The sequence below is a fragment of the Corapipo altera genome, unplaced genomic scaffold (genome assembly GCF_003945725.1).
Source record: "Corapipo altera isolate COAL_440 unplaced genomic scaffold, ASM394572v1 2b, whole genome shotgun sequence".
Taxonomy (NCBI): Eukaryota; Metazoa; Chordata; class Aves; order Passeriformes; family Pipridae; genus Corapipo; species Corapipo altera.
Genome location: NW_020884874.1, coordinates 26,704,793 through 26,728,425, shown reverse-complemented (window position 1 = coordinate 26,728,425; position 23,633 = coordinate 26,704,793). Strand labels below are relative to the sequence as shown.

At 35.6% G+C, this 23,633-nt stretch overlaps 1 long non-coding RNA gene across 1 annotated transcript in view; it reads right to left on the bottom strand.

Moving 5' to 3' along the window:
* Positions 1–2,474: 2,474 nt before the first annotated feature.
* Positions 2,475–23,633, bottom strand: part of LOC113942135 — a 47,222-nt gene continuing 26,063 nt past the window's right edge. The window contains exons 2-3 of the long non-coding RNA XR_003525853.1: positions 15,450–15,497; positions 2,475–2,520 (exon numbers count right to left, since the gene is read on the bottom strand). This is a non-coding gene — a long non-coding RNA (uncharacterized LOC113942135). The remainder of the gene's footprint in view (positions 2,521–15,449; positions 15,498–23,633) is intronic.

Below are 23,633 nucleotides of genomic sequence, written 5' to 3'. Positions count from 1 at the left end.
GTTGGTGAAGTGTCTCATTATGAGACACTGACAGACTGTTGGACACCAGGGTTTCAACTTTTCTGGGGGTACCGTCAGGCAAAAACCTAAACTCCCACCTTCCACATGACAGTAGCTATGGCCAATATACTATTTTGAAAACAGAAGAACCAAAACCAGATTTGTAATTGATAACATTTTCTAATTTGGAGTTAAATATAAAGTTGCTAAATGATTTGAAGACAATTTGTACTGTTTTGCACAATTTGTAGTGGTTATCAGAGACACTCTCTCTAAATTAATACCTTACGGATTTAAGAATCTGATATTTAAATGATGCATATTTGAAAACTTTGATCACAAGCTAATTCCCAACTGAAGATGTTCACAGAACTGGGCTGAACTCAGTAGCCACTTTTATTGGTACACAAGAGATAGCTTACAGCAACAAACAGTAGCTTGTTGCTACTGATATTCCAGGTAGAGTTTTTTGTTCTTCCATGTCTTTAATCAGAATTAATTTCATTTATCATATGTAGAACTATAATATTCATTATGTGTAGGATTATATTAGAATCTGTAAGATGATTCTGTTAATTTGTGATGTGTGCTTTAACTTTATCCTCAACTAGAATAAATTGTCTTTTTTATCTGTGGAATAAAGATTTGAGGTGGAAATATTAAAAATATATTTCCCTAGAGCAAAACCAAACTTATGATTTCCTTCTTGAAATGGATTTAATTGCACAATAGAAAGAGGTGCTTCATGGTTATTTTGAATTTGTTTTATAGTACAGAAAAGTTCTATGAAAGTTTTCTCTTTCTTCTTCAATTCCTTAAAGGGCAGAAAGAGTTCAGAGAAGCTATAAAGAAATAAGTTCTGAACATTTGCGCTTTTGTCCATTGCTATTTTATTGAGACCTCAAAGGCAACATCAAGGGAGTAGATAAAATCCTTTAGTTTTTAGTTGTATATAGATTTCCTATGTAATCATAACATGCAATTACTGTAATTTTATATTTTGAGTTATTTCTACTGTAACAGCAAAACATAAACTTTATAAATATCACATGTTTTCTTACATATTCTACAATTTAGATAGGCTGTTTCTTATTTTTTGTGCAAGAAAGTGAAATAGATACCTAAGTTCATATTGAAAGTCTGCAGTTTTACTGAAAAGATAAAGCATAAGTAATTGTCTACACAGAGAAATAAGCTGTAGAAGTAATTTTGTCCCTATGGCACAGCAAAATTCCTGAATAAGTGACTTCTGAAACAGAGTAACTAAGTTGAAACAAAGAATCAACACAGAAAATTATGATTTTATAGTTGCATCATTTTATTTTTAGAACCTACAAGCCAGTTTCTATGTGCAATGAATGCCTTTATTTTTGACCCCCCTATTAAAAAGTGTTTCAAAGACAAATGTGACTGCATAGAACACAATCCTTCCTACATCTATCCTGAGATCTATTGCACTGAACAAAATAGTATGCACTGCAATTTCCTGCTGTGTTTGGAGAATAAAGGGATCAGAGAATCTATATTTTAACCGTAATTTGAAAGACAGGTTTGCAAGTGTACGTTTTTCAGTCCTCACTTTTTCCACGTAATTACACTTAATTACTGTTTTCAAGAGTAAGCAAAAGAATACAAGTGAGAGGCTTATCAAATTCTGGCTCCTAAATGCACAGCTTGTCAGTAATGGGTTGAATCAAAGTTTTAGCCTGCAAAATTCAAATCTGGAGTTTAAAGATGAGTTTCACCTATGTAGCTTCACCATGTAGATTTGTGAGTTTCTATCAAAATATTTCTTTCTCTTTTTACCAGGAGTAAAGAAAGACACAACATACAGGAAAAAAAAGTCGTATACAATGTATGGATATATGATGTGGATAATTATGTAGATAGCTGTTATGATCTAAGACTATGGGTATGCAAAGAGTGCCATACTGGGCTCATAGGATTTCTTAATACACAAAGACATGGAAGCTTTTATCCTCTAAATTTCTCTACTTTATTGCAGATTATCACAAATCCACAGAAATCACCACTAGAAAGTATACCTTAGATCAATAAAGCAAATATATATAAATATATCAAGCTATTACAAATTACTATCAGCAATCAATGATTAATCAATGTCAATCAATAACAGGACAGTGATCAACTACAGCAACAACCAATATAATAACAGCAACCAAGTAGGTACATTACAGGTTATAATTAATTTATTAGTGAAGAAACTTATCAACAATATTAAAGCAGATATGCTTATGATAGGTTACTTTTATGAATATATATAGAAGGGGTATCAAGTGAAGTATATTTCAGAAAGGGTGAAACCATCCCAAGCGGAGGATAAATCAGTCCCAAAGTTGGATCCAACCATCCCAAAGGTGTGAGGACAAACGAAACTGACCCCAAGGTGGGACCAAAGTGGACACAAAGAGAGACAGAGTCACTTCAAAGAGGGTCCATGTCGCAGAGTCCAGAGTCATCATCCAAAATCTTGTAGAAAAAGTTCATGTGAAATTCAATCTTTTCAGGAAAGGAAAATTAATTATAGAATGAGAAGTTCTCAGAGAAAGAAACTCCATTTTAGGTAAAAATGAAGCTCTTTTTATAGCCTAAAGATATAAGAGGGAGTAGAACTACACCACTTCAAGCAGTCAATAATGTTGTTAATTTCGATTTTTCATCTGTAACAGCCAATAATTAGATAATTAAATTATGCTTTCAGTTCTTCAAGACTAATTTTATTTTCCCTGGCTACTTCTACTTTTTCAGATGATAAATTGTCATTAGAGCTTCTTGGTTTTGTTCTTACTGATGGTATCTCAGGATGTCTAGAGATTCTTGATACCCAGCTGTCCTCCAAAGTTACCAGATGCAGTTTTTAAGGACATTTCTAGTTCACAGGCCTTGTTCTGAGACTTCCAGCTCCTGCTTTGGCAGGCAATTTTTCTCTCAATATTTTTCAGGAGCCATTTTCTTCTGTTAGTAATTTTATCTTTTTAACCAGGTGTGGTGGGTTGACCTTGGCTGGACGCCAGATACCCACCCAGCCGTTCTGTCACTCCCCTTCCCAACCAGACAGGGGAGAGAGTAAGGTGGAAAAACAACTCGTGGGTTGGGATAAGGCAGTTTATTTAAAGCAAAAGCAAAGTGGAAGCTTGCACGAGCAAAAGTGAAGCAAAGTGAAAGATTGCATGGTTTATTCCCATCAGCAGCAATGGTTGGCCACTCCCAAGAAGCAGGGCTTCAGCACGTGTAATGGTTTCTCAGCAGGCAGCCACTGGAGGCAATGAATGTCCACCTTCCCGCTCCTTGCCTTAGCTTTTATATCTGAGCTGACACGATATGGTCTCAAATACTCCCTTGGTCGATTTGGGTTAACTGGCCTACTTGGGTCCCCTCCCAGGGTCTTGCCCTCAATTGAGGAAGGAATGTTACAGTGCTGATGCTGTGCTCAGCAGTAGCCAAAACACCAGTGTGCTACCAACATCCTTCTAGCTACCAGGGCAAAGCACAGCACTGTGAGGGCTACTATGGGGAAATGAACTCCAGTTCAACCAGACCCAACACACCAGGCCACCTTTATGACTGCTCACGTTAATACTGTAGTGAAAAACACTTACCATCATGTAAGTTGTTGGGCAAATATTATCAAAAATACAATACAAGTTTGCTGGTGCCTAATTTCTGAAAAGTTATACCGGTGGAAATGAGGCAGAACAATTACATTAGACACAGTCTAAATTGGATGCAGGGGACAAAGTACTCCCTACCTTCAGAAGAATGCAGTTAAGTCAGCAGAGAACATTTCTGTCAACAACTTGTAATGGGTGTTGCCGTGGGATTTATGGTGGTGAAAAAATCTCCAGAGCAGTTAATTAGGGGTGAGATAAGAAAGGGTTTATTTGCCAAGGCTAAGATGTTACAAGACGCGCGCCCCTGTGCCCGAGAGGTTACATTTTATAATACCATCCATCCAATCCCAGATGTGTCCACCCTGTGGCTTTTACTCTGGTCCGCCCCGGATCCACCCCCTGAAAATGGGTCTGGGGTGCATTTCGGGACCACCTACTTCATCACCTTCATCATCATCAGAGCACAAAGGGTACATAGTTACCTAATTCTTGACCTATTCTGTGGTTTAGGCCCAGATATGCTGTTCTGCCAACAATCTAGGCCTTACCTTGACAAAAGACTAAACATCTCTGCTAGATTCAGGAGTAGGATTGATATAGGGAGCATAGAATGGGGTAAGAGGGTTAAGGAATGTGTAAACAAAGGTGCTACAGGGAAAGGGATAGGGAGAAGGGACAAGGGATGCTGCTTTTAGAGTCTACCTATAAAACTTACAAGTCTTACAAATATTAGAAAAATAAAAAACTATTAGGGATTTAAGGCATCATGGGCATGGAAATAATGTGTGTGTGTTAAAGAGAAACACCTCAGAAAATCTGAGGATAAGCAGTTGAAGTGTTATTATGCTGCATTTATAATGTTTGATATTATCAGCTCTGCCCTTGTGTCCCTCCGTCTGATTTAGAAAAAGGCTGGTTCAAAATAGTTAATATTACAGTGTTTGTTGGTAAGCTGATTCAGCATCTACCAAGGTAATTGCAATTTATTTGTTGTTCAAATACCCATGACTAAACTGGGAGATTTTCACCTGAATTGTTTTGTTTGCCTTAAGAACTTTCTGAACCATAATTTAAATGGATGTAGGCTGAAGGTACTAATTAAAAGTTGTTTCTTGTTTGGTTTTATTTTAAGTAGAAAGAAAATTTTCTGATAGTATAACAATCGCAGCACAATTTTGAAGAAGAATGTCTCTCTCTCATGTATAGAAACAGATGCAGGATTGTTCTTCTTTTCCATCTCTTGCTCCCCTGTTCCTCCTACTATGTAAATAAAGTTTTAACTAAAGTACTTTCTGTTCTCTTCTTCCATATTGTGTTCAGCTTAAGATCACCTCTCTCCCCAGTTTCAGTCTCAAATCCTGTCAAGCTGCAACTGCAAATACATTCAAGCCCTGTAAAATGAGCGTAAGTAAATACTAGTATAGGTGAGAACAGTCTCACACTGCTCCTTTGTACTTAAGCCTTCTCTATTTCTACACTAAATCCTACTGTACCGTGCAGAGTTTAAGGAATCTGTATAGCCTTTTATTGAGAATTAGACCAGATAAGCCAAAGTTAAAAAACTCACCCAGATTGCTTTCTTGGGCCACCTACATAGATAAATAAATGACACAGCATCTATTTCTTTTCAAGAATGCAAAAAGAAAGCAGCACCTGCCTGTTCCATGCAGACAGTGTAATTTTTTTTCTGTCTGTGAAGGTAGCATTCAGCTAATTTTTGTTCACTAATTTTTGTTCACTTGTATCATTGGGCTGATGGCAAAATTTGATTAGATAAAGCAGAGTAAAGAATGTGACTACAGGAGATTAGGGTAAATTTCTAATACAAGACTGATTTTTCACTAACATCATGTTCTGACCTTAGCAGGTTAAAAATTATGGGCTTTCTCTGTATCTTCTTCTTCTGCATTTCCTGAAATTTTGATAGCTTCTTTGGCACACTTTTTTCTGGTTACATAGCATTGGTTATATGGTAGGGAGAGGTGAACCTCCATCTGGTCAGTAAATCTCCAAAACATTTTGTATTATAGTGTACTGAGCTTGAATAGCCCAAGCTTACTGCTCCTGAAAGTAGCACATCCTGTTATTGAGGGGCATCCTTCAACTCTGGACAACCCCATGACCTCTTATCTCTGCCTTTCTTATATAACTTAGCCAGAATTCAGGTGAGCTGACACAGCTGAAAGCCTGACACAGAGAGATAAATAGAAAAACAAGAACTTAGGAAACAAAGGTTGTTTTCTTTTCCACTTAAGCAATTTATTTTGTTGCCTCTTTTCTGTTTCTGCAGCCTTGTCTGTAGATTTCTTTCATTAAGGCTGTCTAAATGACAAAAACATTGTTTTCCAGGAACAGGAGAAAATAGAAGAGCTAATGGGAAAAAGAGATGCAGTTTGAAGCAGTAAAAAAAGATCAAGAGTTAATCTAAATCTTACTTATTGGGTTTTTTACATCCCTTTTAGTCTAACTTTTCTCCCTTTTGATAGGTGGTTTATACTTGAACAAAGCTAGCTGCTTTTAAGCAATGATTCTCTTCAACTTGGTCAACACCAAGGCTGGCCAGAGAGGTGCCCCTAAGGCAATGTTTTATCCTCTGGTGCCTGGAATCAGAGTATTTCCACAGAATTTGCAGTTCAGAAAATCACAGAGTAGCTGAGGTGAGACGGCCTTTCAGGAGATCCCCTAATCCAACCCCTCTGCACAAAGTATAGTCACCTACATAAGTTTTCACAAAATCTGCATCCAGTCAGATTTTTAGTATCTCCAAGGTCTGAGACTCCACAACCTCTCCTGGTAACCTGTGATTGTGTTTCATTACCCGTATAGTAGGAAAGTGATTTCTTACATTTAACTGAAAGTATTTAATGAAATATATGTCAGAGAAAATTTCACTAGATAATAAACTAAAAATTGTATTCTTACATGAAATTAGTTACCTGACATGGAAGAACTTACATCAAGTTAGTTACTTTGGCATTTTTTTATACCAATGTTCATTTTAGCTCAGAAAACCCAACAAGTACAACTTCTTATGCCTCAGGAAACTTTGACTCATCTTTATCTTCTGGAATTTCTCAGTAAAACAGAGCACCAGTATATTAGATTGATGAAAAGAGATAGCTGAAAAGCCAAAGCGGTGGGTTTTTTCAATTTTTTTACAGGTTTTTAAAGAAACCAAAGTTCATCTTGAGAGGGACAATTAAAATTAATAAAGGGGTTCTCAAGTGGACTTAGCGTAAACACAGCACACAGTAAACCAGTAATATTTATGCTGACTATATAATCTTATACTCAAGACAAGAAAACAATATACCCAGAAGAGAAAACACATATGAAATTAATGAATGTGAAAAGGGCAAAAACGCAACAGGGTGCAAGAAGAAAATAGTGTCTGTAGAATTGTTAGACTCTGTGGTCAGGGAAACAGCAGACAGAGAATAGTGGTTACCATGGTATTTCAGTGCTAATTTAGTGCATATAAATTTTTGGTAGCATAGTTGGTATATCGGTCACAGACTGAAATGACGTTAGTAAATGAAAGGCAACTATGGCATGTGGTGTAATTTGTTTTGTAAAGATCCAGTGTTTAAAGATTCAGATGTGGATAATTCTGTTATTATAGGGGCATGCTAAAGTTTTTTCTCTGGTAAATTTACCAGGATTAGCCTAGCAGCTGAAGAGAGAGGGATGTGAATTAGAAGAGCAGCCACACTGATCTGCCCATCACTGGACACAAAAGGTTGATGTCGTGTCCCTGGACCTTCAAGCTTTCAAGGTATCTGTTAACTGTTTCCCCAGTTAATGAATTTCCACTTTGAAATACATTTTTTCTCTCTTCATCAGTTCAAGTATTTGGTTGAAGTGAAAGAATAGATTAGAATGGTTCAATTTTGGTGTATCCTATAGGGGCAAGGAGAGCTGGTGAGTCTATAATAATTCTCAGTAGGGCATTTACAATTACAAGACCAACAAGAGATGCAGGATCTTTTACTTTATTCTGCTTCATTCCACTACTTTTTTCCTTTTTTTTTTTTTTTTTAATAAAAGCAAACCTTGTTCAAACAATACTGGTTATTGATTATATGAGCTTTTGGACAAAATTCAAGTTCAGAATGATGATATAAAACTGAAGAAAATGTCATTATTTAGATCTTGAACAGGTTAGTCTACAGGACTTAGGACAAGTAATGGAGTCATATATGAAGAAAGAACACACTGAAAGGACTGAGTATGAAAGCAGGAAACAAGACTGAAAAGGTAGCATCATCTTTCGTCTTCTTGATTGCAGTGGGTTGATTTTCTAAATTATCATACCAACATGTTCCACAACCATAAAATGGCACCTCAACAGTCACAAGTAACTCTGCAATAGAGGCAATGAGATACAAAACAATTGTGAACATGTGACGGTGGCCTAAATGATGCTCTCAGACTGCAGGTTGGCAGGCAAAAGCTTTTATTGTAAACAAACTTGTTCTTTTTATCTGCTTTTCCTCTGTCCACATGCTAATATAATATATGTCATTGGTTAAGTTCTCTTGTTCACGCATCTGTATCTCATCGCTAATTGATCTCTACCTTCTGTGCATGCGCCTGACAGGTCATCAGCATCTCTTCTCATGTCCAGACACATTCCTCTATCTGCAGCTGTTTTTCTTCTCTTTCTCACACTTTCTTCCTTAATGATGTTTTACTTGTTCCTTTGCCAGGCCACAGCTGTAGCTCAAGGTCAAAGCTGCCTTACTACAAACATGTGACTGCACTGTGTATATTAAAGCACAAAAATCAAAATTTACAATGGTTTTATATGTCAGTAGAAAGACATATGAAATCTGATCTGATGCAGATTCCTTGTTGTGGACAGATGTTACACAACATTTTAAAAAGCCTGATCTTATGAACTGATCTGCTGGTGCTTGAGTGACTTTGAGCCAGCACCAGCTGTTGTGATTTCGACATATTTGATATGACAGAAAGAGTCCCAGAGACTGCTTTGTTGCACTGCCAAACTGTGTCATTTTTACTGAATGTCAAATGAGCAAATATTCTATAGTTTTATCTCTTAGAACTGCTTGAAACCATGTCTTAACACCACTTTAGCACAATACCTGCACTCATTTTTGCACATTGGTTCTGAATCATTCTATGAACATTTTAGTTTAGACATAGTTTTATTTTGGCTAGATAACCATTCCTCTTCATGCAGACAGATTTACTATGAATTCAATTATATTGCATTTGGAACAGAGAAGGGGGACCAAACAAAAGTGCTTAAAAGTTAGTGATATGAGTCTGTGCAATTTAGTGTTCTAATAATGAAAGACTGTAGGCTTTCGGGTTTTTTTAATTGAACGCTTTTTCGATGCATCAGTATTAAAATACTGCAAAGAGGTTGATCTTCTTCATGCTATATACTATCTCCTATAATTTGAAGATTTAAAAAATTCCTTAGACAATAGTCAGAATCATATATTAAACACAAAGATATTAAGATAGCTGAAGGATAGCTGAATTGCTATCCTTCTGAGATCTCCATTCAAGTCCAACTTAGAAACTCTAAAGTCATAGAAATCTTAAATGACAGCAAGATAATGGTCTTTGATATTTGTTACTTATTAATCTTAAATTCAGTGATAGCAAAATAATGCTATTTGAGATTTATATGCTTAATTATATAAGTAGTTCTTCAAAGACTTAACCCATATTTTTCATTCTTTGAGTTTAGTGGTGTTGTGTAATATATAAGAACTCCATTATTTTCCTAAAATACTTTTGGATTATTTTACCAGTCTTTTATTTTCCCCTAAAAAGCGTTTTGATTATACATATGGACAGCTGCCATTGTAGCTTCCACTTTCCAAGTAAGGCTAATTCTACTTTTGGCAGTGGCTCTTCACAGTAAATAGTCTGGAAGGTAAAAAAGGAGAGAAACTGTATTTCCAGACACAGGTCTTTCCTAGGCAGTACAGTATAACATAGGAATAGAAAGGCATGGAGTCTGTAAACTTTTTCAGTTCCGATCTTCTTGAGTATCATACTTGCTTAATTTTTTTTCTCAGTATTCACCTATATACAAAACTAAAAGTTTTGTATCATAAAAGTTATTGATTAGGAGGTAAATCCATTTAATAAATATTTTGATAATCTGACATAACTTTGATCTCAAGGGCTTTAATTAAAATTTTCTAGGGGTTGTCTTCTCCAGCCTGACTTACATCTGTGTTTTCTAATCACTTGCCTTTATTATTCCACTGGTGCATTTTGTAGCTTCTACCTTCCTTTGGCATTTTCTGTAAGAAGGAATGTAGTTCTGCAGTATGTCAACCAGAAAATATCCTCCAACCTACTGCAAATCCTTTGGCAGATACTTAATTCTAGGACTGAGAACCCAAAGACCAAGGAAATTATATCTTCTGTTTCATTTCTGATTTACTACAACCTGCTCTATCTAATGGCTCTAGCTCCTACAGCATTAAAACAGGATGAACAGTCAATGTTTAAATAACATATCACTCACCTCTTAATCACAGGACATGCTCAGATCATCACAAGGCCCTAACTTACCATACAATCATCCCTGCATTGGATCATGATGATTGAAGAATTACTGCACATCCTTAGTATGCTACAAAATCCAGATATTATGTAGTCATATGAAATGACTACAGAAAACCCTTTAGTTCAGCAGATGTCCTCTGAACGTCTAGATAGGATTAGTTGTTGTCTAATCAAAGTCTTATAATCATGAAGATGATGTGATGATGCTTATTCTGTGCGAATAATATAACAGTAAATTGTTCTGAGGCATTTTCAAGTTTTGTTTTAGGAAAGGAAAATTTACTTAGCTGAACTTGCCAATGAATGATTTCTTTACCACTAAAATGAGACTAGTTGAATTCCAAGTAAATGAAAGATGAGAGCAGACAATAAAGATGGACAGTGCATAAGTTAATTACTGATAAGGTAATAGCAATTGCGTTGACATTCTGAGGGTGACAGTGCAGTATGTACAGCAAAAACTATTTGGGCTAAATTTATTTTTTTAGTCTTTTCTGGAGCTTATCTGTACAGCACAGCTTACAGCATAGTCACAGAAAATATTAGCCCATGTCTGTTAGATTAATTTTATCTGTTTTAAATAGGGAATAGACCCCAAGCAATTCAGCTGCATTACCAAAAGTAAACCATCCTAATGTTTGTGATGTTTCAGGCTATTTGAAGGTGTTTGATGGATCCCCAGTGAGATTCTGTGTTTTTTCGGCACTAATTCAGCAGAAAACCTTTATGAAGGTCTGTAATAGATTTTCTCTTTAAAAAAATTCAGTGTCACCTTGAAGGTAAATAGCAACAAAGAAAGCAAACACAGGAAGGTTTTAAGAAATGTATGTAAAATTAAACCGAGAAAGCAGTAAGACTACTTTTAAATGAAAGAGGAAATCCAATCAAAGACTACTAACTTTGACCAAAATTATTAAAATTAGTCATTCTTGGAGGTTATGAGATGTTGAGTAAACTGTTGTCCTTCTTCAAATTCATTGCAGTGACAAAGGATACAAAAACTAACCCAACATATCTCTATTTGCACAAGATATAAGCATGTCACCTATTAACTGATGTTTTAGGAGACAGGAACACCTGACCATTTACTTACATAATACAGAATTTTAGAATTAGTAAAGTTGTAATAGTATTAATAGAATAATTCAACAGTTTTTCACACCAGTTAAATGAGAAAACATATAAAAAAAAGATTCTTTATCATGTTGGCACAATCACATCTAATATGATCTAATATCACTACTCCCATTAATATTATTATGTAGTTTTCCTTCACTATTAGTTTTTTAATTTTGATTGTTTCTTGACTGATTTTCTTAAAAATCAAATTCAATTGATGCCTAAAATGTTGCTAAGAAAAAACTCCCAAGCAGTTAATAGAGGGTGAGATAAGGAAAGGGTTTAATTTGTGCCAAGGCATAGATGTTACAGGATGCACGCGCAGGCTGTACCTGAGATGTTACATTTTATAATACTGCTTGACCAATCCAAGTTTTGTCCATCCTGTAACTTTTGCCCTGGTCCACCCCCTGGCCCACTCCCCAGGAATTGAGTCTGGTGGCTTTTGGGACCGCTTCTTCATCATCTTCATCATCTTCAGTGTACAGAGGGTACACGGTAACCCAGTTCTTGACTGTGTTCTGTTGTTCCAGCCAAGATATGAGTGTTCTCTAAATAGCCTAGGCCTTGCCTTGACAGAAGACTAAACATTTTCTACTGAATTCAGGGGTAGAATTGATATGGGGAGCATGGAATGGGGTAAGAAGGTTGAGGAATGTGTAAACAAGAGGGTACCAAAGGGTGAGGAATAAGGGCTGCTGCTTCTAAAATCTACTTCTACTTCTTATAAAGCTTATAAAATTGGGAAAATAAGAAAAAAACAGGTGGACCTTACGGCATCAAATGATAGAGCAGACTAATTATCCACCTACTGTAATACCAAAATAATTTTAAATTGAAGTATTAAACCCCGGAAAGATAAGTATTAAACATGGAATTGTATTTGCTGTTGATACAAAATATAATTCTGAATCTTTCTGTATTCTCTGGTCTCAAGGTCTTTTTCACTATTTAAGTAGAATAATTAATTCTGCGATTCATGTCTCTAATGAATAGATGAAAATGCTGTTATTAGAACATGTTATGTACTGTATGCTGAAAAGACTCTAATTTGTCTTGATATGAATTATGTCTTTCATAATTTATGTCTTAAAGATCAGATATTAGTTTGAACTGACCTACATAGCATTAAGTAAATGTCAGCGCTGGGCAAAAGCCTTCCAGTGTTGGTGACCTGAACAGAAATGTTGTGCCAACAGTACATCAGGTTTAACAAAGAGATATTCAGTGATTGCATGCAGATAATTTTCTATTAGCATTATTTTTCATCAACATTAATTGCTCTCAGTTTGCTTTATAATATCCTGCAAAAACTATGTGGAATACCCTATGGAAAACACCATGTGCTCGATATACAGCACCTGCTTTAAACAAAAGAAATTCTTCTCATGATAAATTCTGTTTTTATTGACACCTATGAAGGGTGATTGAATTGTTGTTCCTCTCTGTTGAAGATATGGTTTCAGGAACACAAAAGTAATTTTCATCAGGAGGAGAAAGTATCCTTATATATAGGATGTAAATCCATATGTATGGCATGATTTATAAGAAGACAAAATAAATAGTTTTAGTCAATAATAAGAAAAAGTATTTATTACATTAATAGGAGATTCACAGTAAGCCTGTGAAAGATGATATGCTATATTGAGGAAGAACATGTCACTTGGTAAAAACCAGGAGAAAGCTGTTGCCAGTGTAACTGATGGCCATAAATCCATTCTGACTGTAGGTGCCTGGAGTTTCCTGTGTAGGTCAGCACAATTTAGACTTTCAGCACTTTATTTTCTTTCTTAACAGACTCTGGTACAATAATTGAGTAACTCATTAAATACCACAGACTAAGTAAGATCAAGTTGCACGCATGCTCACAGAGAAGTCCTTAATGAAAAATTCTTAATGATATCATATGTTGTTGTAATAATTCAGCAACAGAGGCAATTTCCTGTAGTGTAGTTTTTAGAATTTGAATCATTATCTACTGCACACTTGCACTGTATCTACTCTTTCATTATTAGTCTTGATTTTTTCTTCTTCCAAACTCTTACATGACATCTCTGGATGCTGAGGAGCAGTTTGGCATGTCAGCCCCCGAGTACCTCCACAACCACCTTGTAAGACAGGGCATAGGAGCACATCTGGGGAGCCTGTTCTGCCCTGCCCAGACCCCGGCACAATGAGGCTGCAGTGGGGCTGCTGAAACAGGAACCAGGACTAAAAGAGTTAACTAAGATATCTTGACCTGCTAAGAAACCCCAATACCTGTTTTGCTAGAACATTTTAGGAGCACTGGTTAATATCATGTTCTGTTCTGCTCACTGGACCAAAGGCCTTATTATAGAAAGAATAGGAGTAGTACACACACAGTAATAAATTAGGTAAACTAGACGTTTGAATAAGACCTAGAAGGCCCAGAGCCAGGATTTTGCAAGCTTGAAGAATTCAGGTCACCTAATTGAAGAGGTCAAATTGAGGAAGATGTCCATGGCAACCACCAGAGGGATGAAGGCTTGAGGAGAAGACCCCCACAATAGAAGATTGTGCATGTCTGGATGGACTCTGCCCAGAGACTAGCCTGTTTATTAATATATATGTTAAATGATGTAACCATGTATCTAAAGTGTATAAAATAGCTTGCTTTTGCACTTTCAAGTTGAGTAAGTTTGTCCAACACGAGCTGGCTTGCTCCCAACGTTGAATAAACAAATACCTTGCTGCTCAAAGATCCAAAAGTCTATGAACAGTTCTTTATACCGGATTTTTTTTGGATTCACTACTAAAGGAACAGTTGCTCCTCTCTCTGACATACGTCTCTGAAAAACTGTTTAGTGACTGGATTTTGACCATAATGACCACTTTATCCTCAGGAAATTTTTTTAAAGGAAAATAGCAATCTTTGGCTCTGGACATGTGTCACCTTACATTTGTGAAGTGGTGTCCATGTGGAGAGCTTGTATGATGCTCTACAAAGACCAATGTTGGTACATTTTGTACCAGTTACAAAAGATTGTTAAAGTCATAGCTTTTTAGACTCCTTAAGAAAAATATGAACATACTTTTCTGTAGAGTCAATTCTTTCAAATACTTCAAAGGACAAGCCCTCCTGAAGGTGACCAATAAAAAGGAGAAAGAACCATCCAGCCTCTATTTCAGTACTTGTTAAATTGTATACAGCACTTCCATATTTGCAATATTTCTGCCAAAGTGTGAGCATCCTGGCATAGAATTGTTTCTTTCTCTTTCAATATGACCTTTTAATAGCCTGAAACTATGAATGACAAATAGAACCATGTTTTCCCACCACCTATTTTGTTTGTGTATACCAAAATGCGACTCCCTGTTTCACAAAAAGTGGCACAACAAGGTGTTCATTTTCCAGTGGCCAGAAGTAGAACAAGAATGACTTCATTTCTTTTACTTTTCCAAGTGCTTTCCTCTGTACTTTTTTTTTTTAAATATTACTTCATGTCTTTCCTGAAAAGCTAATGCTTTTACATGTAATATTACAGGGGAAATAATCCTTAGTATCATACTTTTAAACTGAGAAGAAAGTCTGGATATTTGCTGTGCAGAATCTGTAGGAAGTCTGGGACAAAATCAGTACTTCGATCACTACTTCACTTCTTGATCTGGGTCATTTTTACACCTGTAGCTATTGACCTTTTGAAAAAAACTGTACAGTACCTAGTCTAGGTATAAATATGAAACTTTATTCTCCAGAGTTGTTAGTCTGATACTTCTTAATAACACATAAGTTCATACTTAAGAACTACAACCACAGAATGAAAATCTTTGAATATGAATGAGAAGTAGTCAGGAAAAAAATTTCCTTCAAACCTGAACTCTGTAATGGAAGCAAGCCTGCAGTCAGTGAAAAAAAGTCTGTTTGAGTATAGTCTGCCAGGACGATAAAAATCACCCTTTCACTTCTCCTCCGATACTTCGAATATCTGCTGAAAATATAGGACATAGTAATTGATTGATACAATATTTTGTATTTATTTTATATTTTCCACATAAGCAAAATATCTCTACTGTTATCCTATCTATTAACTATGCATTGACTATGTAGGATGTTTGACATTTATAATTCTAGACTAGAAGACAGGCATTGGAGAGCTGAAGCACTATCTCTGTCCTTACCTTACCCTGTGGCCTTAGGAAGCATCTTCAACTTTTCAGTTTCTCCATCTGAAAAACAGAGATAACATTTTCCTATCTAGGTAGCAGGAGTCCTTTGAACTAATTCATGTCTTATCAATTTTATGCAAAAGCAATAGGAGTCAGTCATTTCTGCAAAAATGATTTAGCAAAATGGGTTTTAGTCTGTTGAGAGACCATTTAGAGACCATTTAAAGACCATTGGGAATTAGTATTTTCAAGTCATGATCAGTTTAACACACTTTGGAGGAGTCTTCATCAGTCATGGAAGAATAAGCATCTTAGGTTTTTTGGTTTACAAAGGAAAACTCTGAAGAGATATATGATAACAGATTTACAGACCCATGAAAGTATTGTATAAGATGACAGTGGTACTGTTACTCACCATTTCTCACAGTTCTGGAACTTGGGGACAATTGGTAAAACTGATAGATAGTAATTCCAAAAGACATATAAGTATGGTTTTATACAGCAGGTCATGAATATCTGAAGCTTCCTGCCACAGGAGTTCATGGAAAGAGGAAGTATTTTGAGGTTCAAAAAGGAGCCGAACAGATTTATGGAATTTAAGCAAAGAATCTAGTAGTTTAATAATTTGCTCTTCTGATCTTCTTTGCTTTTTGTTTTAATGAAGATGTGAACTGATATTTATGGAGAACTGTTGGACTTTTTTCTAAAGAAAAATGAAAGGAAAATGTCTGAGAAGGTCTTGAGTTCAAAGCTTTAAAAACACTTGCCATGAAGAAATCTTGGTATCTTAATCATTACAGACTTATACAAGTTTCTTCATGCTTCCCATTTTTTTGGGAAATCCACTGGCAAAAATGTTTAAAAAGTTATGTTATAGGCTTTTGACACATTTTTTGTCTAACAGTTTTATAAATTCTGACTTAATACATTTATTTGAATAAAATAACCCTATTAACCCTATTTATTACCCTAACTGAATCAAACAGCTTTTAACTTATTCTCTGTATTAACCATATTTAATTCAAAGGTTTTAAACTTCAGCAACTGCCAGTGCTTAGAGTTAAAATCTCTGCCTGCAAAGTTCAAAAAAAGATATTTCCCCTCTCTCTGAAAGAAGCATTCTTCAATAAAGCAGAAAGGACTGGGAATCTCTGAAAAAATAAAAAATCCCTTTTTTTATAAGATGAACCTGACCTAAATTGTAGAGAATAAAATGTCAAAACATCTTTATATCTACAATCAAAATATGAACTTGTTGAGCTTATATTTATACAAAGAATGTTTATGCAGTGCAAAACCCATGAAATTATCATTAGGCAGTTAAAATACTTACTTCTGTTCTGTAATTTTTGAATGACTAAGAGGGATGGAGGTTTTATGAAGTGTTGATTTACTATTTGAGAAATGTCACTTTTTGTAACAAAAGAAAGGCTGATTTTCTATTCACACCAACTATTTACATTTACTCAAGTAAAAGTACTTGAGGATTCATGACAGTTTTTTTTTCCTTTTCTATACAAAGATTTTTTCAAAATAAAATGAAAGGCAATTTATGCTTCCTCATCTCTATCAGTTCCTTCTTTCCAAAAGAAATGTCATCCGTTAGTGCATTACTTTTAAAATATTTTTCTCCAAATCTCTTTATCAATTTGTACTCCTCCTAGTTTTCAGACCACAGAAGTTCTTATGACCTTTTAGTGATATTTAATATATTTCTCTAGCTAATCACGAAGGAGTTTCAGTGCTGTCAAAAAAACCCAAAAAACAAACAAACCAAAACCCTATTTGCTTTTAATCTTTTTATTTTTCAGAGAAGATAAATGTCAAGCTTTGTTCTTTGAATACAGCTACTCCCTTATTACAGCTTAGAGTAGTGCAGATACATAACTGTCTGTCTCCAGACACCTTCACAAAAAGAGTTGTTAATCACAGAGCATTCTGCCATGTACAGATTTTCTTGAGTTGTGGTAAATATGGTAGTAACCTTCTCACAAGTGGGATATTCTGCACTTTTATTAACTAGGACATTGTCTTGTAAGGAAAGCACTTCATCATGTGCTTACTGATAGACTTCCTCCAACTTTCTTTTAGCAGTACATTGAAAATATTGATCCTCCTTTATCACTGGCCTATTTAAATCCATTCCATTTGCTGTTCATCTTCTACTCTCTGTTTTCTTCTATTTTCTACCTTATAGTGCTGAATCTGCCTTGCTCATTCTCCCACTCCCCAGTATTTTTTGGTTTTCTATTTTTTTTTTCTTATAAACCCTGCTTGCCACACCTGACAAGGCAGGAATTACCCGGTGGTTCAGGCACTGAACCCAAGCCTCACCATAGATCATATAGATAATTTGCACACTAAATGGGAACGACTGTGCAAATATCCACATAAGAAAATTATTTTCAGTTCAATTTATTCCAAAAACATAATTGTTAGATCAGAGATGGAGAGAGACATTATTAAAGATTATTTTGACTAACAAAGCAAATTTTATTTTTTTGCAATTTTTCTTATGAGCTTTTTAGTTGTTTATTTAATATCTAGTGCAGAGTAGAATGGTCAGTGGTGACTGTAGTTTCAGTTACTCTGAGAACTATTATTGCATATAGCAGTATTTTTTACATACATAATCCTTAAATCAAGGTAAAGAGTACAGACAGTGGGATGCTCGACTGTATGATATTCAGAGGTCCATTCAAAAATTATAATGACCTCTAAAAATTTATAAAGTTTTGAGTGCTCCAACTAAAGAAACATACCTTAAATTAATAAAGTCCATTCATCATTTTAACTGCAAGCTGGAAACCCAGAGTGATTGAAGTGGGAAGAGATCTCTGAAGATCATCTAATAAAACCTCCAGCACAAACCAGGGTCATCACCTACAGCAGGTTGCTCACAGCTATGTCCCACTGGATTTTGAACATAACCAAATGAGAAGATCCAACAATATCTTTGGATAACCTTTGCTAGTGTTTGATCACCCTCAAAGTAAAAAGTATTTTCTTACACTTAATCGGAAATTTTTTCTATGTTTCAGCTTGTGCCCATTACCTCTTTTCCTGTCACCGGCCATCACTGAGAAGAATCATGTACGTTTAATCAAATGTACGTTAAGTAATTTTTCTGACAATACTAAACTGGGAGGAGCTGTGGACTGCCTTGAAGGTAGAGAGACCTTATGGAGATATCTGAATAAACTAGGGAGCTGGGCAATCACCAAGCGCATGAAATTTGACAAAATCAAATGCTGGATTCTCCCCCTGGAATGGGGCAATTCTGGTTATAGGTACAAATTGGTGGACAAGAGTCTGAAGAGCAGCCCCATGGAAAGAGAAATGCAGGTCCAGTTCAATGTCACATTGAACGTGAGTCAGCACTATGCCTTGATATTCAAAAGGGCCAATCATGTCTTGAGGTGCATCAGGCACAGCATCACCATCTGGTTGAGGAAGGTGATTGTTTCACCTTGCTCTGCACTGTGCTGGTCAGCCCTGCCTTGAGTGCTGGGTGCAGTTTTGGGCACCTCAATACAAGAGGGATATCAAAATATTAGAATACGTCCAAAAGAGAAGGACTGAGATGGTTAAAGGTCTCAAGGACAAGAATTATGAGGAATGACTGAGGTCACTTGCCTTGTTTAGCTTGGAGAAAAGAAGGCTGAGGTGTAACATAATCGCAGTCTACAACTTTCTCAAGAGGGACAGCAGAGGAAGAGGGTGCTGATCTCCTCTCTCTGATCACCAACAATAGGATACAAGGAAATGAAATAAAGCTACTTCAGGGGAAAAGGAAAAAGTTTTTCACTGAGGGGGTGGTTGGCCACTGGAACAGGATCTCCAGAGAAGTGGTCATAGTACCAAGCCTGTCAGAGTTCAAGGAGCATCTGGATAATGCTCATAGTCATATGGTTTAATTTTAGGTAGTCATTGCAATAAGTAGGTAGTTAGACTCAATCATCCTTATAGTCCCTTCCATCTTGAAATGTTCAATGATTCTGTTTCTCTCCTCTTTACTCCCTCTGATCAAATATTTATACACATTAATAAGATCACTCCTCTCCAGGTTGAACAGTTCCAGCTCGTTCAGTCTCTCCTCTTAAGTCATATTCTCCAGTTGCTTATTTATCTTTGTAGCCTTTCACTGGACTCACTCCAACACACCCACTGCTGACTTGAAACGAGGATCTCAGTGAGCTCAGTACTCTTCTGAAAAAATGAAAATTTTTTCAGGAACCCATTTCACTGATGTGTATAGTGGAGCTGGGCGAAGGGAAGGATTATCTCCCTTGACCTGTTGGCAGCACTCCTCCTGTTGCAGCCCAGTAGGCTGTTGTAATTTTTAGCCATGAGGGCACATTGCTGGCTTTGATTCTGCTTGGTGCCCACCAGCACTACCATAAACTTCTCTGCCGGACTGGTCTACAACCAGTCTCAGCCTGTACTGATAACTGGAGTTATTTGTCCCTAAGGCTAGAACTCAGCATTTCTACTTGCTGAAATGCATGAGACTTCTGTCAGTCCATTTCTCCATCTTTTCAAGCTCGTTCCCAATGGCTGCACAACAGTCTGGTTTAACAACTACCCCTCCTACTTTTGCAACATCACTTGTATGATTCAGGTCAAACAGCAAACAATGTTAATAATTGTTATATATACTTCTTATCTTACAAAAGACAAAAAACCCCAAAAATTGTTCTTGCATTTACTAGCAAGTGTTCATATATATAGATCAATTAGTTCTTGTATATGCCCAGGTTAAAAAATGTAGCTAATCTAAGAAACAAAATGCCCAGTAACATTTATTATGGGAATTGTTGAATTTTGACTCTGCAAAATGGGAAAAAATTCTAAACCCACTGCAGACAAAATATAAATTCAATTCAATTTTGCATATTTTTGAATGCTACAATAAATTGTAATAAACAGAATAAGATTATATGTATTTTTATTTTTGCCTGAAAATGCAGCCTCTAAATCATACTTTTTGTAATGTAAAATTGTATCTGCAAATGTGTAATACAACATGATTTATCTTCAGGCAAGACAGCTTACTTTGGAAGTCTTGATGTTTTCATTGGTAAAAGACATTTTAAAGAATGCAGGTGTTTTATATTAAAAGCACAGCAGCTGAAACCAGTATTTATTGATCAACAGCAATAAAATTTTGATATGCAGGCAAGCTGTCAAAATATAAAGTTACATTGGGTATTATCAGAGTTTTAATACCAGTGACAATACTAATATAGTGCATACATATGCAAAGTATTTGTTTCATCCCTGAACTTGGCTGAGAAATGCAGTGAGGAAGGTTTTGTTTTCACACCCCCTGTGATGGTGTGTATCCCCCCCGCCCCTTTTCTGCTTAGGCAGTAGACATCAGTGATGGTCCTGATTGCTCCATCTGGCTTCAACTGGTCTCTAGGAAGACAGATAACACACAATAGCTAAGGGCAATAAATCTTGCTGAGTTCTAGTTGAGCATGTGCCAACCAAAATACGGCTGGTATGCAAACGTGACTAGAAGTCAATCACATTAGTCCATAAATTATGGACACCCTAGGGTCCACTAGTTATCCTTCACAGCAGCACTCTGCATGCCAGAATCTCTTGACTATATTAAATATTGTATGAACAATATTTACAATATGAAGAACAGCTATGTTGTCTTTAGGAGTTTGAGGAAATTACAAAGCTCTAGATTTCTAGAAATTATTTCATGCTGGTTTTGACTGTCTATAAAAATTCTTCCAAGTGTTTGTCACATTTAACTATATAGAATTGCTTAATTACTTCAATAGAAAATAATGAAAGTTAGACTTTCCCATTTACCACTGTTTTATTTGCAGAATGAATCATACAAATATTTACACTACTGGAAAATCTTCTTTCAGTGATTTGGATTTACCTTATTACCAAAGTACTAAAAAGCAATTAAAAGTTTTGGAGAGTAATTTGTTTGTCAGAGTCTCTTTTCAAATACAGATTGTCACAATAATTGCTTATGTCATATGTCACTTTCCGTAGAGATGCCAGGAGTGACTGGAAAAAACTTTTTTATATGCTTTATGGAAGTAAATTTAATTTGATGCCAAAACTGAGCATGAAACTCCTCTTTCCCAATAACATGGGTCTTTTAAGCTAGTCGTGTGTAGATTGTTTAGTCTTCATTTCAGCAACTGCACATAGTGATTTCTTTCCACACCAGAGCTTTTTTTCCTCACAATCAGATAAAATATCTTTTAAACTGAAATTATGTGCTGCCATTTCAGCTTTGGGGCTAATGAACAAAACTGAACTCCTTGCACTGAAGTCTTGACAGTTCAAGGAGGTCTGAATGTTTGGAATTTAGGTACCATGTACTCAGTTGATAAACTTTTCAGTAAGTGTACCTCTTTCATAACTGTGAAATCACCAATGTTCTCCATCAATGTGAGACTTGCCAAAAGCTTAGCTAAATATACTGACTAAATCTCATTTTGTGTACGTGAAAATAGTTTTCTTCAATCAGTTACTTTGTTTTCACATTAAAGCTTGACAACTTTGTTTCAGCTAGCCTAATGACCCTTTCTCAACCTGTCATAATGGGATTTCTACATTGCTTCAACTTGCTATTCTTATTTTTATACGGCAATATTAAGTATTTCTTTTTTATGGAAATTGAACTGGCCAGAGTTACTCGTGTGAGGCCAGAGTTATTCATGTGATCTAACTCTTTTAATCCCAGATGTTTTGTACATCCTCTACTTGTTCAGGACCATCGCATCACACATCAGACTAATTAGTTCTGCATCTGCCTGTGTTTACAAGATTTTTCAAAAGTAATTTCCTAAAATTTGCTGAAAGGTATTTTAATGGATGTGTGGGATGGAAAGAAAATTCACTCTTCCTCAGTTCTTTGTTTATTGTTTGTTTGTTTGTTTGTTTTATGTTTTTAAATTAAAAATAAACACAAAATAATTCCCCTTAAGGTTTCACAATCAAATTTAATTGAATTATTCTATGCTGATATAATGATTTAATCATCTAAATGTAGTAATTTAATTAAAAATATGAGATTAACATGAACTTTCCACTGATCATTTTTTTTTGGTTCTTAATATGATCCAGTACATTTTCTCAGTGTATTTGTTTTTTCTCTTGTCTCATTACTTTCTTAAATTGACTAAGATGGTTGACAGGCTTATTCTGTCAGATTAAAAAATTTGGCATTAACTGAAATAAAAAAGAAAAAAACGACAGCATAAGCTAAGAAGTTTTCAAGCCACTAGTGTTTCTTTTTAATAGGTAAACTCTTCATATATTTCATTAGTTGAGGATTGGGTAAAAATAAATTAATAGGAAAACATAGAGAGAGAAACTGCTATACTGAATCTTCAACATTTTAGTAGAGTTTTACTGAGCTTGTATATCTGAGAAATATACATGTATTAACCTCTATGGGCTGTGCTGTACTGCAGAACAGAATAATTGCAGATTTAAGTTTCCATGTTAAAGAATCTGGGACCAGATCTAACACCAAAGCTGTATGCACATTTTTAGAATCTCCATACTGTTCTACTGTCTTCCCTTTTCTCCTTTCATATAGATGCTAAACTTTATCTTTGATTTTAATTTATTGTAAACTCTTCTGTCTTGCATTTGTCTTCTCTTTTATCTAGTAGTGATTTATTTGCAAGAATCTATTTTATAAGTGGTAAACACCATATGATGATATATATTCTAAAGACAGTGCATACCCTCATGTGGCTCAGATGAGCTAATATCAGTTGTTTTCTTCACATATTTTCCTGGATGGGCAGCAGATGCACGTACTTCTGAGTATCTTGTGGATTAAGAACCTACACTTCTAATGGATGCCTTTCTGTTTTGTTTTGGAATTACAAGAAACCTATTTAAAGATAGAGTATTAAGGACTGACTGTAATTTTGAAATAAACTTTGCATATATGTGTATGTAATAACAGAAAGTATGATTAATTGCTTATCTATGCATTTGATATTTGAGCATAACTTGGCTAGAAGAAACTGAAAACATTTTATTGGATGTAGCAGTTACTCTGAAGTGAAAAAGATATTTCTGTGAGAATCTAAACCAATTGGCAAGACAGTGCGATAATTTTCAAGGCAGGACAGAAGCTTTTTATGGAATTTAACGGGTCTCTCTAGTTCAAGGATTAGGGTCTACAGCTCAATG